At 31.3% G+C, this 14,277-nt stretch overlaps 1 protein-coding gene across 1 annotated transcript in view; it reads left to right on the top strand.

The window, feature by feature from the left end:
- Positions 1 to 14,277, top strand: part of LOC129939238 (limbic system-associated membrane protein-like) — a 220,010-nt gene that overhangs the window by 190,859 nt on the left and 14,874 nt on the right. The gene's annotated exons all lie outside the window — the stretch shown is intronic.

The following is a 14,277-nucleotide window of genomic DNA, read 5'->3' as shown; positions in this document are numbered from 1 at the left end:
TGGTTTTTTGGAAAACCTAAAATGGAAATGAATGAGGTATGTATAGTTTATATTGCAAACAAAAATTTGTATTGAGTTGATTTTTTGGAAGAAGGTCATAAAAAGTACCTGTTTTTTAGATCTAAATTCACCTGTAAAACCCTATAAAATAAGGAAAATAATAACAAATCTTATGGTTTAGATAAATACTGTTTTATTGAATGGATTAAAATAATGTTTAGTAATGTGTGCTCAGTGCTGCCTCCTGATTCCTGAATTATGTCAAGTAAACTGTGTCTATCATGGAATCGGACACACTTGGCCACTTGAAATGAATCTTGAGGTTCCTCCAAAGCTCAATGGAGAGGCTGATTATGCTGATATGATTTAGATCGTTAAAGAAGAATTCTCCTAGATAATTCTTGCATTTTTGAGCTAGAGCAGGGCATGTACATAGAAGATGAAGAACTTTTTCCTCCTCTTCCTCGACCATACTGCTTCTGCGAAAGTCATTTGAGAATACGCCTAGCATTCTAGTGGCGTGCTTTCCTATTAGACAGTCTCTTATTATCGAGTTTATATGCGATCTACTTAGAGATAGCAAGCACCTTGAACGTTTCATATCCAGTGTTTTCCAGATGTTTTTTGTGACCTAACACATAGTGATGTTGTTCAACCTGGTGTCTGCCCTCCTCACAGCGTCTTGCATTAGCAACAGTTTACAAGTAGCGATTGGTATGCCAGTATGTGCCAAACGCGGTAGGATGGGCTGTACTGTACCGTTCCTGGTGAGTTCATCTACCTTACAGTTACCTGGAATGTATCTATGGCCCGGCACCCAGCATAGGTGAATGTTAAACTGTTGCGCCATCTCCATTAGAGATGATCGACTGTTATGGACTGTTATAGAGTTTGTAGAGACAGAAACCAGAGATTTGATAGCGGCCTGGCTATCAGAGAAAATACGGATCTCAGATGTTGATTTCACGTTTTCTTTAAGACAAGACAAGACTTCCTTAATCGCCAAAAGTTCCACCTGGAACACGCTACAATGATTACGAAGGCGGAATGAGAGACTTAATTTCAGTCGTTCAGAGTACACACCACCACCAACCCCTTCTTTTGTTTTTGACCCATCGGTGTAAAAATGGATTGACTCATCCTCCAAGAATGTCTTATCCTCCCAAAAAGATCTGGGAGGTATAGAAATCTGGAAGTTTCTGTCGAATTGCAGTTGGGGGATGGTGTAGTCTGAGTGCTTTGGAATTGATTCTTAATACCTAAGAATTACGGAGTGGCCAATGTTGTTGTTAGTCCACTTCGGCGAAGCTTTGAGGCGAATAGCAGAGCTTTGCTAAATATGTTAAGAGGTGTTAGGTAGAGTAATGTGTCCAGTGCCGCAGATGGTGTCGTGCCGCTTTTTAGCTTCCTCTAAAGCAATCCATCATACTGCCACACCGTTCATTAAAATCGGTCTAATTACCGATGTGTATAGCCAATGCGTGATTCTGGATTGTAAGCCTCATTTATTACCAATAGCTTTTTTGCAAGAAAAGAGAGCTACAGTAGCTTTTTTGACTCTTTTCTGTACATTGCGTTTCCAGTTTAGTTTTTATCTAAAACAAGACTCAGGTATTAAAGTATTAGTATGTCTAAGGCATTTTGTAAGAGTTCTTTCAAGGTGTTAAGATGCTTTCCTGAAACCTACAAGTTTTCCATGATGTTCAAGTCGTGAGAATATGGAGGCCATGGTAAAAGATTCACATTTTGCTCCTCTAGCCAAGTATTGGTGCATTATCTTGTTGGAAAGTCCATTGTTGGCCACCAAACATTTCAGAAAACTGGAAAAGCTTGTTCTAAAATCTGTCTGTAAGTGATTGCCGTCACTTTAGAGCTTTATAAATCCAGCTAAACTGTCCAGTGATTATATCACCTCCTTTGCTACGCCATTTTTCAAGTTAAATTTCTTAATTTCTTAATTCAAGGAAATAGCAGCTGTATCCATCAGATCAGTTCAAATTAAATCTGTTCTCATTGGGCAAGACGATGCGACGGTATGACAATCTCGATTTTAATTGAAGCGTTGGCTCTTGCGAGTAGTATTTAATGGTGTATATAGTCTGAAGTCGATATAACCCGAGCAACAGTGATCTACTAGCATTTACCCCAGCTTCTGCCTTGATTTTGCTAGTCAAAGGCCTTGAATTTGAAGCAGTTCTCACTATGGCAAGTCTTACCTGAAATTATGTTGCTTTATTGACTCACCAGTCCTTGAAGTATTTGTGTACAACATTTGAACTTCTTCTAATTTTGCTAGCTATAAAACGGATGTAAAGCTCTTAAGCAATCAGAGTATCCATAGTGACTTACAACTCTCAACCAGTCCTGTGTGCGAGTACAGTTGTAAGTGTTAGAAGGGAACTAGGTGTTAAGCCAAATCCGAACGGCTATTTTGAGAAAGCACTAGGCATGACAAGAATTAATCTTCGAGGATTTGTCAATTCCTCGCCAGAGGCAGTGCCCGTGAAAGAACTTTAGATTTCACAGGTAGGGATTGAACCCAAGGCCTCTGGCATAACAGTCCAAGGCACTAACTATCATGCAACGGATACTGCTAAGTATCCTTTGGAGTATCCTTTTATCTGCTTTAAAACACGCTAATATGTACATTTTGACCTTGTTCCTATTTATGTGTTACAAAAAACAGGTACTTTGTATGACCGTCTTCGGTAAACCCGCCATAAAACTTGTATTTTTATCAACTTAATTCATACCTCATTCATTCTCTATTTAAGTTTTCCAACAAAACCATAGGGTTTGGAAAATATCGTGAAAGAAAAAACGATAAAAAATGTGTCTCTATTCATATGACACGAAGTGTATATGTTGAGCTAACTCAAACCCAAACAAAAAGAAAAACACTACACATGAAAGGTGTGTTGAAAAGTCATTTCAAGGACCAAGCGTTGAGTAGACTAACTCTATACATGAGTGTGTCCAGCAGGTTATTTGAATGTCCTTATTTTTGTTCTCATCCTTTTTTTTTAATGTATTTGTATCCTTTTTTCTGTCCTCTGTGATCCCGTTGTCCGTACAATTTGGATGGGAATTTAGATGTTTTGTAGCTAACAGGGAATAGCCTGGTATTTTTGTTTTTAATTATTCATAAGCTACATACGTAGAATCCTTTTTTCGCAGGGATAACGTCAAATGGGATAGTTTTTTTTTTTGAGGAATTTTAAATGATTACGTGTGGATTATGTTATTGAAGAATACAACAACTTTTAGTTGAAATTTTTTTGTGAATTTGTTTAAAAAAAAGAAGAGATTTTGACAAGCGGTTTTTGGAGCTTTTATTTATAGTTGGGTATTTAATTCCTATATCTATCTATTTCGACATCAAATGAATTATAGTACAAATTTTAAAGCTTGCACGCTGGATTGAAGCAAATCAATTAAAACTACGATTTGATTTAATTTTTTGAGTACGTCGTGTTATTTCCCATGGGTACGTTAAGAGGGGATCAACTTTATATGTTCGCTCATGATGACTAAATTGCTATGGTTTTTTGTGTGTATAAAATGTGTTTAGTTAATTATTTAAGACTGTAAAATTATCTATTTGTGAAAGTTATGCAGCTTAACAATCGACATACAAAATTAATTTGTAGTAAAAAATATTTCAATACTACTCTTTAAAAATTGAAATTAAAAATTAATTTCAAATAAAAATATTTGGATAAAAATAGAGAATTGTTATAGACTGATAAAGTTTTAAGTATACCACAGCAAAAATATGGAATTAGGTGATTATATTTATAAAATATTCATCAAATATCTGCACACATAAAAAGTTACTGAAGGGTCTTTGGTTAAAATTTAAACAGTTTTGTTGAGTTTTGGCTAAAAATATGTAAATTCCATGATAAAATAAATACGTTTAAATAATACTTGAAATGCGTTGTTTTGTTTTGGTTCGTTACATTAAGTGCACAGACAAGAATATGGGAAAAAGTTTAAATTAAAAAAAATTACGTATACGCCCGAGTGCAACATTGCGTTTTTTATTTTGTTCAAAATTATCCTAAGTAAGCAGTTGATATTAGTATTGAAACCTCATTTCAGGAATACCAACAAAAATGCCATCTTTTTCATAATTTTTATAAATAAAAAAAAATGTTTTTAGACGGTGATTGATTTAAGTTGACTCCAAATAATGCTATCGCCTTCAAGAAAATTGTGTGAGACACCAATTATACATACATGTAATTATTTGTTAGCTTAAATATTTACAAATAAAGGAAAATTATGTGAGTTTAAAAATTAATTTACTGTCAGGAAAAATTAAGATATTCAAATCTAAACATCAGTTTATTTACAAAGAAAAACAACTAAAAATGTTTGAACAATTATTTTTAACTTAAATATCTTGAAAACAAAAACTCAAATATCTTGAGAAAGAAAACAAAATAATAAAACGTCTACATTACACGCTTTTGAAAATGGAAAGTTGGTTTGTTACTAAAAAAAGAAAAAGAAGATGGAATGCGACCCACATTGATAACTTCTCATCAAATCTATCGATTTGTCTCGCTTAAAAATAAATAATAAATGAAACAGATCGTTGAGAACTAGAGCCTAGTGACTTACAACTTTTAACCATTCCTGTGTGCGAGTAATGTTATCAGGGATGAAAAGGGCCTGCAGTTTTTAAAGCCGACTCCAAACAGCTAATTTAAGAAAGCACTTTCTTGCTTTAAACTTTAACAAAATATTCACTACAATATTTTGTGTGGGATGAAAAATTTGAGTCAAAAACCATTCCTCATCAGTTTTCTGATGTTTTATAGGTTTTGTTGTTTTGTTCAAAAAAGTTGTTAGTTGAATTTCGAATTCAAAAAAAAATGTATGTACATATGTATGTATATGTATTTTTGGTAACGAGATTTTCTTGAATTCAATACCTTTATTTACTCACGAGATATCAAGAATCAAACATCAATTTCTAATCACTTTTCATACAATTTTTTGAAAGTTTTAATTTTTATGAAAAACTGTTGGATTTTTATATAAATTTTACTGAATTTCAAAATTTATAAGATAATATTTTTATTTTTTGAAAAAATATTTGAGTTGAAAATCTATGCTTACCAATTCTTCATAGGTTTTATTTTCTGTAAGAACACTGCTATTTATTATTTTGATTTATGAAAAAACAGTTAATTGATTCTTTTTAAATGTACTCAATTTGTATTACGTCAAAATATATCATATACAATTTAGTTCAAGGCACTAGGGTTCGTGTTCAATTTTCTTGAAGGTGTTTTCTGCATTATTATCTATGTAACAACATTTATTTTAAGTCGATGTCTCCACTGATTCTTGAGATATTAAAAATACACTTACACACAGAAATGCCTCTTAATGTCTTTTATTTCAACTCGACGAGAAAAACGACCATTCAAATTTGAATAACTAAAAAAAATAACTTTTCGAAAGAGTTAAGAAAATAATTTAAACTTTTTAGCTAATTAGCTGAATTTATTTCTTAAAATAGCTAAAGAAAAAACCACCGAATACATTTTGTTCAAAGAAAAGCTATAAATTTAGATACCAAACTTATGGGCTATAAATTGAAGCCTTAAGAATCCTAAATATTAAACATTTCAATTCGACAAATTGGACCAGTTACAAAATTTTGAATAGATAGTTTTCTTCAGTATATCTTTTCAAAAATATACTTTGAAGTAGTTACATGTTAAAGATTTTATAAAAAAAACCACTCCCCCAACATTAGACTTAAAAATATTTTTTTGAAAATAAGATATTTTAATACACATAATATAGCAAATGTTGCTTACTCCATAAGTGCCAAAATACAATTTGCTTTTGACGCCATTTTATAAAATTATAGTGTCATAAGTAAGGGTGGTGAATTTGGCTGAATAGAAAGCAAACTTTTTAAAATTAAAGGTGAAAATTCCAACGGTCAGATTTCCGTACGTCATGAATTCTTCAAAATACTGTTACTTTAGATTACTGAACGGCAAAATACTGTGTCCAAAATAACGTCTCTAGAAGTTTCTCGGTGACCACGCTTAATGCAAATTAAAAATAAAAAAGAGGCTGGGATGACAACCACACTGATAACTTCAAATCCCGTCTGTCGATTTGTCTTGCTTAAAAGTTTGTGAGTTTTCGTGTTGGGTTTAAAAAAGATGTTAGTTGAATTATTCTTAAAAATTTTAAAATTACCAACAATATTTTTCATATAAAGAAATAGTTTAGATAGATCGATGATAGATTTTTAGTCAAAACGAATTTTTAACAATTTTAGTAGAATTTCTCAAATTTTTACAAATTGGATGAATCAAATTATTATATCAAGAACCGAACATACATTTTTACCGAATTTGCGTACTATTTTTTGTAGATTTTATTTTTTATGAAAAAACGGATTGTTGGATTTTTATTTTAAAATTACTTAATATCGAAAAAAATATTTTCTGTGAAATAAAATTAGTTTGAAGTTTTAGTATTGTTTTTTTTAGAGTTTTATTTTTTGTAAAAAAAAATATCAATTCAATTTTTTTCAAAATTTTATCGAATGTTGAAAACAATATTTTTTATAATATAAAATTAGTTTCAAGCCAATATTTCAAATTTTCAAAAATACATTTTAGTCGAAAATCAATTTTTACAAACTTTTATTAATTTTTTTAGGTTTTTATTTTTTGTAAAAAAAACTGTCAATTAGATTTTTCTGAACATTTTTCAGAATGTTGAAAACAATATTTCTTATAAGATAAAATGAGTTTGAAGCCTAAATTTCAAGTTTTTGAAAAGATATTTGAATCGATATTCAATTTTTCCTAACTGTCAATTCGATTTTTCTCAAAATTTTATCAGATGCCAAAAACATTATTCTTCGTTGCACAAAATTGTTTTGGAGATGAAATCATATTTTTTGGAGGTGACACATTTTTTTCTTCAAATTTTTTGATTTATAAAAAAAACGTTAAATGGATTTTTTTCAGAAAATATACTTCTTTGATATCACGTTACAATATATTATATAAAAAACACCCGCGCAATTTTCTTGAGAGACCTTTCTGCATCTTTCTGCCTTATTATCTGTATAACAAATTTTTTTGAAATCGATATCTCTTCTGGTTCCTGAGCTATGAGCTATGACGTACGGACGTACAAACGTACGTACACACGCACGCACAGACATCTTTCTAAAAATCTTTTATTTCGACTCTAGGGACCTTGAAACATCGAGAAATGTCAAAATTTTCAATTTGACAAATCGGAACTATTACAATAACTTCCTATTTGAAGTTAATAAAGTGTATAAATCATATAAAAATATAAAATATATAAACGTAAGTTTGAAATCTTAAATAAATGTCTCTAATTTATAAGATATTGTATCTTACTGAGTAAATTATAAGAAAAAAATAAATCTAAATCTAAATCTAAAAAAAATATCTTTTGTCGGTTAACAGTGATTTAAAATCAAACAGCAAGCATTTTTGGAATTTCATAAGCTTGAAGCGAAAGTCAAATTAAAAAAACTTTATTGCAGCTGAATTTATATAAATTTTTTTCGTATAACAAGATTGCACAATTTACAGAGAAATGGTATTTTCTACCTTACTACTGAAAAACTTATAACATTTATACAATAATAATATCACAGATACAAGAAGTTTTAAGAAGGAAAAGCTACATGAAAAACCTTCATTTAAAGCGAAAGTCACGTGGGATACCTAGTTGTATGAATTATATCGACACCACCAGTAAAGAAGTTCCAAGAACATGCAACTTATTCATTAGATGCTCCTTGCACCTAGAAGCTGCCTTTGCAAATAGAATTGGATTAGATCCTAATAAAGATGGAGGACACTGTGAAATTCTTGATAGTCTTTTTTTACAAAATAGATGAATCAAACTGATATTATTTGCACAGACTACGCAAAAGCATTTGATAGAATAAATAATAAAGTATTACTCAATAAATTATCTACTTTAGGTAATCACTTTTCTTTATTGAGTTTAGATCATTCTAGTATTAAAAAAGTTGAAATGTATTGCTCGTTTTCTTATAACATCAGTTTTTCATCAGGGGTTCCACAAGGATGTCATTAAGGTCATTTCTTTTTTTTAATGATATTATTAATATTTTCAATTATTCAAGTTGCTTCTTTTTTTAGGATGACCTTAAACTTGATGGTTAAATAAGCTGTGGATTTGATTGTTTTCTTCTTTTGAAAGATCTAGCAAGATTAGATGATTGGTGTTCTTCTACTTAATATTTTGAAGTGTCAAATCGTGTTTCAGGAAAAACAACCGAATTTTTTAACTTCCCATAGGAAGTTATTGTAATTGTTCCGATTGTCAAATTGAAAATTTTGACATTTCTCGACGTTTCAAGGTCCCTAGAGTCGAAATATAAGATTTTAAGAAAGATGTATGTGCGTGTGTGTGTAGGTACGTTCGTACGTCCGTACGTCCGTACGTTCGCGACGTTTTTTTCGTCGTCCATAGCTCAAGAACCAGAAGAGATATCAACTTCAAATACATTTTGTTATACAGATAAAAAAGCAGAAAGATGCAGAAAGGGCTCTCAAAAAAATTGCGTGGCTGTTTTTATTAACTTAGTAGTTTAAAAAAAAGGGTACAATTTTGGTTAACCCTAAATATCTTACGAACCAAAACGCTAGAGACTTCAATTAATTTGTATATAATATATTGTAACTTGATACCAAATAAATATATTTTTTGAAAAAAATAAAATTAACGGTTTGTTTTAAAAATCGAAAAACTTGTCACCTCGAAAATTTTACGAATACAAACTGATTTGATCTCCAATACAATTTTGTTGAATGAAAAAAAAAGTTTTTAACATCTGGTAAAATTTTGAAAAAAACCGAATTGACAGTTTATTTTACAAAAAATTAAACCTTACAAAAAAACAATACCAAAACTTGGTAAAAATTTACTAACTTAGCTTTTAAAAATTAAAAATATTGTCTTCAAACTCTTTTTAGTTCACAGAAAACATTGTGTTCGATATTAAGTAGTTTTTGTATAAAAATTCAACAGTACGTTTTTCATAAAAAAAATAAAATCTACAAAAAAAGTACGCAAATTTGGTAAAAATTGATGTTCGGTTCTTGATATCTCTCAAATTAATTTCATTCATCCAATTTGTAAAAATTTAAGAAATGGTACTAAAACTGGTAAAAAATTGTTTTCGACTTAAAATCTATTTAAGAAAACTAGATTTTCAAACTTATTTATTTCTTGATATGAAAAATATTGTTTGTAATTTAAAAATTTTTAAGAATAATTCATAACTTTTAACATAACACGAAGACCTGCAAACTTTTAAGCACGACAAATCGACAGACGGGATGGGAAGTTATCAGTGTGGGCCGCATTCCAGCCTCTTTTTTTGATTATAGTATCAATCATCCCATTAAAAAGAAATACCTTGCAGTTACCTTAGATGCCAACTTGTCATTTTTACCTCACTATGACTATATGATAAACAAAGCCAAGGTTATACTTAGATTTATCAAAAGAAACACTTGAGGATTCTCAGATAACTATACATTACACAAATCTTTAGTAAGGTCAATTTTGAAGTACTGCAACATAGCCTGGAATCCGTATTATAATAATTCAAGGGATACTATCTATAGAGTTCAAAAGAATTTCACTAGATAAATGCGCCTTCTTCAAATTAAAATCAAGGATTCCAAGACCGTCCTATAGTGTTTGGTGTTTTCTGTTTGGAATACAATCTCTTCAAGATCGTAGAGTATACTTTTTAGTGATGTTTATTAGAAACATCATGACTTACCATATTAATTGTCTTTCCCTACCATCAGTATTTACTGTAGGAAATCATCCAACACGTTGTCTATTTTTAATTTGTGAACACTTTCATTTTAGTAGCAGTTATGGTCGAATAGAACCTATTCCCGTTGACAGACAATAGAATATTCTATTTTTATATTTTAGATGTTTTATATACATTCTTACGGTTCCCATTAACAATAAAAGTTGGTACTTCTTACCATAGTCTAAGAGATTCTACTAACTAAAGAAAACTAGATTGATACCTTGGAAGATAATATTCGAAGCGTTATTGCTGTTTATGGGTTTGGGTGTTGGATCATAAGTTCTTAATTTAATATGTAATGTTTGTTTGATTGGGCTTTATTGATCAATATTCTTGATGCAATTAATAAAAAACTAATTCATCTTCTGTTACCCGACGTTTCGCTGGCTATTTTCCAGCTTCTTCAAGGAATTTTTTCAAATTTATTAGCTGAAGATTTAAAATATATGTTACAATGTGTGGAACTATTTCTATTGTTATTTTCTTACTTTTGTTACATTTTTCTTGTTGTTATAAAAAGTTGAATAAATAAATAACACAAATAAAAAGATAAATACACGAACAATTTAAAATAATTTAACAAAAACACAACAAAGTTAAAACTAATATCACAATTTATCACTTCTTATGGCAATACTATACAGCGAGCTTATGTTGTCGATGTCTTCTTTATGGTTCATCGTCATATTCAATTTTTGCTGTATTCTCAAGCTTTCTAGAGTGTAGCGGGTGGTAGTGCGGTTCTCCTTGTCTATGGTCTGTCCGATAAAAATTGGCAGTACAGGCCTTATGGGAGAGCTTTTTAAAAATCAGTGGCGCGCTATTTTCTACACCATACCCAATTGAAGGAAACTCCTTTAAAAAGTTTAATAAAACACCCATGAATTTTCGATGGCATCCAACGTAGATCCCACAACGACCTACCTGGCACACACTTGAGCATGCACTGATCGTTCTCTGCTGCTTTTCAACCCTCATTAAATCACACACCTTCAGAGTTGCCTTTTTCAATTTCTTAACTCACTTCGTATTTTTTTCTTACTTTTTCAATGGGTTTCTGTTGAGGAGCTTTTGCTTTGAGAGCTTTTTTAAAAGTTCTTAACGATGAGTGTTATCGTGTTGTGTTTTGACTTTTGCATTTCTTTTAAAATTCTGGAAATCAGTTAAAATGCAGTTATAAAAATCAAAGCCATTTTATTTGAGGAAGTATATTATTTGCGTAGATTCTTGTGCCGGGCGGTAGGTTTGTTCATTTTGCGAGTTATTTTTGTGCATTATTGTAATAATTTTGGTGTGCTGTTGTTGTTCTATTGTTGTGTGGTTTGTTTTTTAGTGTTGTGCCTTTGTTGTTTTGTTTGTATATTATCTTTATGATTTTGTGGTGTTGTTTGTATTTTATTGTTGTGTTTTTGTTGTGTTGTGCAAATTAAAAATGGCTTCAACATCAACAGGCTCAAAGGACTTGAGTTGAGGCGACAAAAGCTATTTGTAAGAACCTGCAAAGCAAAACCGAGGCTGTAAAGGAGGTTGTTGATATTTTTTCTGTATCTGAACGAACAGTATACAGACTTCTGAAGGAAAACAGCACCAAAGGCCACAACTCACCACCAAAAAAGAAAAACCAATCTGGTCGCAAAATTAAAATTGATGAAATTTTTTTTTTTTGTTTTTTATCAAAAAGGGATTAGGCCTACTGGGGATACCCTTCAAAAACGCCCCATTTATCTTACCTCTGTGGTGTGGAAAAAGATAATTTTTATTTCATTTTCATATATAATTATGAACAAAATGAAATTTCAATGTAAAAAAGAAGAATGGTAACCCTGCAGTTATTTTTTTTAGCTTTTTCAAATTCAAAATGCGCATTACGGCAACCCTGTAAGAGCTTTTTTTGAGAAAGGTACTTATGCGTAGGAAAAGAGTGCGAACGAGATGCAGATATCCCTATCTTCCCTGTACTGCCAATTTTTATCGGACAGACTATAGTATAATAGCATTATCAAAATCAGCTATATGATCGTTGTCATTCATGTGTTGTAAAAGTGCTGTAGCTGTTCTCTTTTTTCTGATATCAGCTTCATGTTCTGACATTCTCACTCCAAGTTTTCTCTTCGTTATTGCTTTCAATGGCACTAATTGATGCAAAAGTGGTCGAAAATTTCCACTCTCGGCTGAAATATATATTAAAGTCAGCCGCGGAATTAACTTGCCCGAAATAATTTTTAAAACATAATAACAAACTCATCATATCTATGTAATGTCGGTAAATTTATCTTAACATCACAATTATATGCGTTCTTCAAAACTGCGCTTTTTAAAAGTAACACGCTTTACGAACAGAATTTTGTAACACAATATTTGAATAGACATTAATTTGACATACAGTATTTTGAATTGGACTTTAAAACTTTAAAATTTCTTTTGTTGAAAGTTATTAAGCTTCAGTTTAATCCAACTGGTCCTTTCGGCTCTTAGCCAACACAAAAAAAAACGAACAAGTCGTAGTCCCATTTTTTTTCCTGCTTTTCTATCATCGTAACATGAGGTTTGATTAAAATCTCAAAAAAAGACATAAAAACCTTTATTCCTACGACCTAACTCGCCAAGTCTGACAACAGAAAAAAATAAATATTTGTTAACCAGGCTGTTTCAATAAATTCATACTTCGAAAGACTCGCATTTGTTTAGGTTTTTAATATTTTTGTTCTTGTTTGTGGTAACAATCAATGGTTATATATGGTCATCAGATTAAACAAAACAAAAAAGGAGCAACCTATTTAACAATAACAACAAGAAGGAAAACGTACGAGTATACAAAAATAAGTTAAAATACCTTCAAAAGGATAAAATATCTAGGTACGATGAGCGACGGACGCAACGGACGCTCACAGCTCAGAGCTCACGTTATAGTCACTCATACGCCCCAGTGACCAGATAACATGAGGATTTGCCATTTATATTCGCAGTGGGTGCATGTTTCCGGTTGCTGTATGTGGATCCGTTGTTATGTTTGTTTTAATTTCTTTTATTTTTTCGCTGTTGTTTTTGGTCCTCATTCTTCCCGGAAAATTCACCTTTTTGTATAGCGGGCGGGAATATAACATAACTCTGGAGGAGTGCAGTGCGATGTTCCTATATTTTTATAAATGAAAAAGGAAATGTACCTTTATTGAGGATATGGATGGGGGAGTATAGGGTATATGATTAAATGTCCTGTTGGGAATATTCAGGAGGGTTTTTTTTCGTTTTGTTTTGTTCAAGGGAAACATTTTGATATCCTTTTTCAGATTTTTGTTATATTTTGTTTTGTTGGTATTTCTGTTGTTATTCTACTTTGCCATCCTCTTGGGGACAAGATAAAATAGGAGGATTAGTTAAGCCACGTGTTATTTTTATTTTTATTTTCATTTTGTTTGGTTTCATTTTGTGTTATTTTGTTTTATTTAGGGACGTAAAACGATTGACAGCTTGTCTGGATTTCAGGTCATGTGCGGATTCCGTAAGGCAAAAGGACGACGTACACACATCGCCCTGATTGATGTTGTGGATAAATGTATATGGTCCTTGCTAGGATAGGTATTCTATATGAATATGTATTTTATAAAGGAATAACAACAACAAAAAATAAAACCGTCCATTCGAGAGACGAGAGAAAATAGGAGGATATTCTTTTGATCTAACATAAACAAAAGGAAGAGGATTTATTGGTGTTTCCAGAGAGACTATTTGTGATTTTCTCGATAAATTTGTTTCGTTTCTGGGAACATAAGAGAGACTGATGAGCTCTGACAACGTGTTCATGAGATGCTTCTGATGGATTAGAAATAAATTGAGAAGTTATAATGGTTTGTTCTTTTCCTTTTTTTGCAGGACTTTTTCCCATACAATGTGTCTTATGCAGACATATTGAGATTTAAATGCGATTAAATTGTATTTTGGTTCGAAAAGCGAATGGAAATAAATTGATTGGAAAAAAAAAAAGAACAATTTATTTTTTAACTTAATGTCATTTGAATCTCGGGAGTGTATCATTATACATAGTCATATTCCATATAAGCTGTTATCAGAAGAATTAAGACTTAATACAAGATTGTGACGGCCAAACGCCGAACCAAATGATCATTAAATTTTACTTAACAACTTCCAGCGTTGCGTCTTAAAGCTTGTGTTGTTGAAGCCACAGAAAATCTTAATAAGATGGATTCACCATAGCCGCTAATACAACTTTTCCCAGGGTTTTTTATTCTGGAATAAACCTCACAAGTATGGAACAAAATTGTCAAAGACATCCTATGTGACTTGACAAAAAAAAGGAAACAATACCAATCACGCAAAATTCTTAGCGTGAAAGTGTTCCTCCATCTTCTTCTTAAATTTGAAAG

The sequence above is a fragment of the Eupeodes corollae genome, chromosome 1 (assembly GCF_945859685.1).
Source record: "Eupeodes corollae chromosome 1, idEupCoro1.1, whole genome shotgun sequence".
NCBI classification, from domain to species: Eukaryota; Metazoa; Arthropoda; class Insecta; order Diptera; family Syrphidae; genus Eupeodes; species Eupeodes corollae.
Note: the sequence above shows the minus strand (reverse complement) of the source record. Positions and strands in the feature narration are given on the sequence as shown.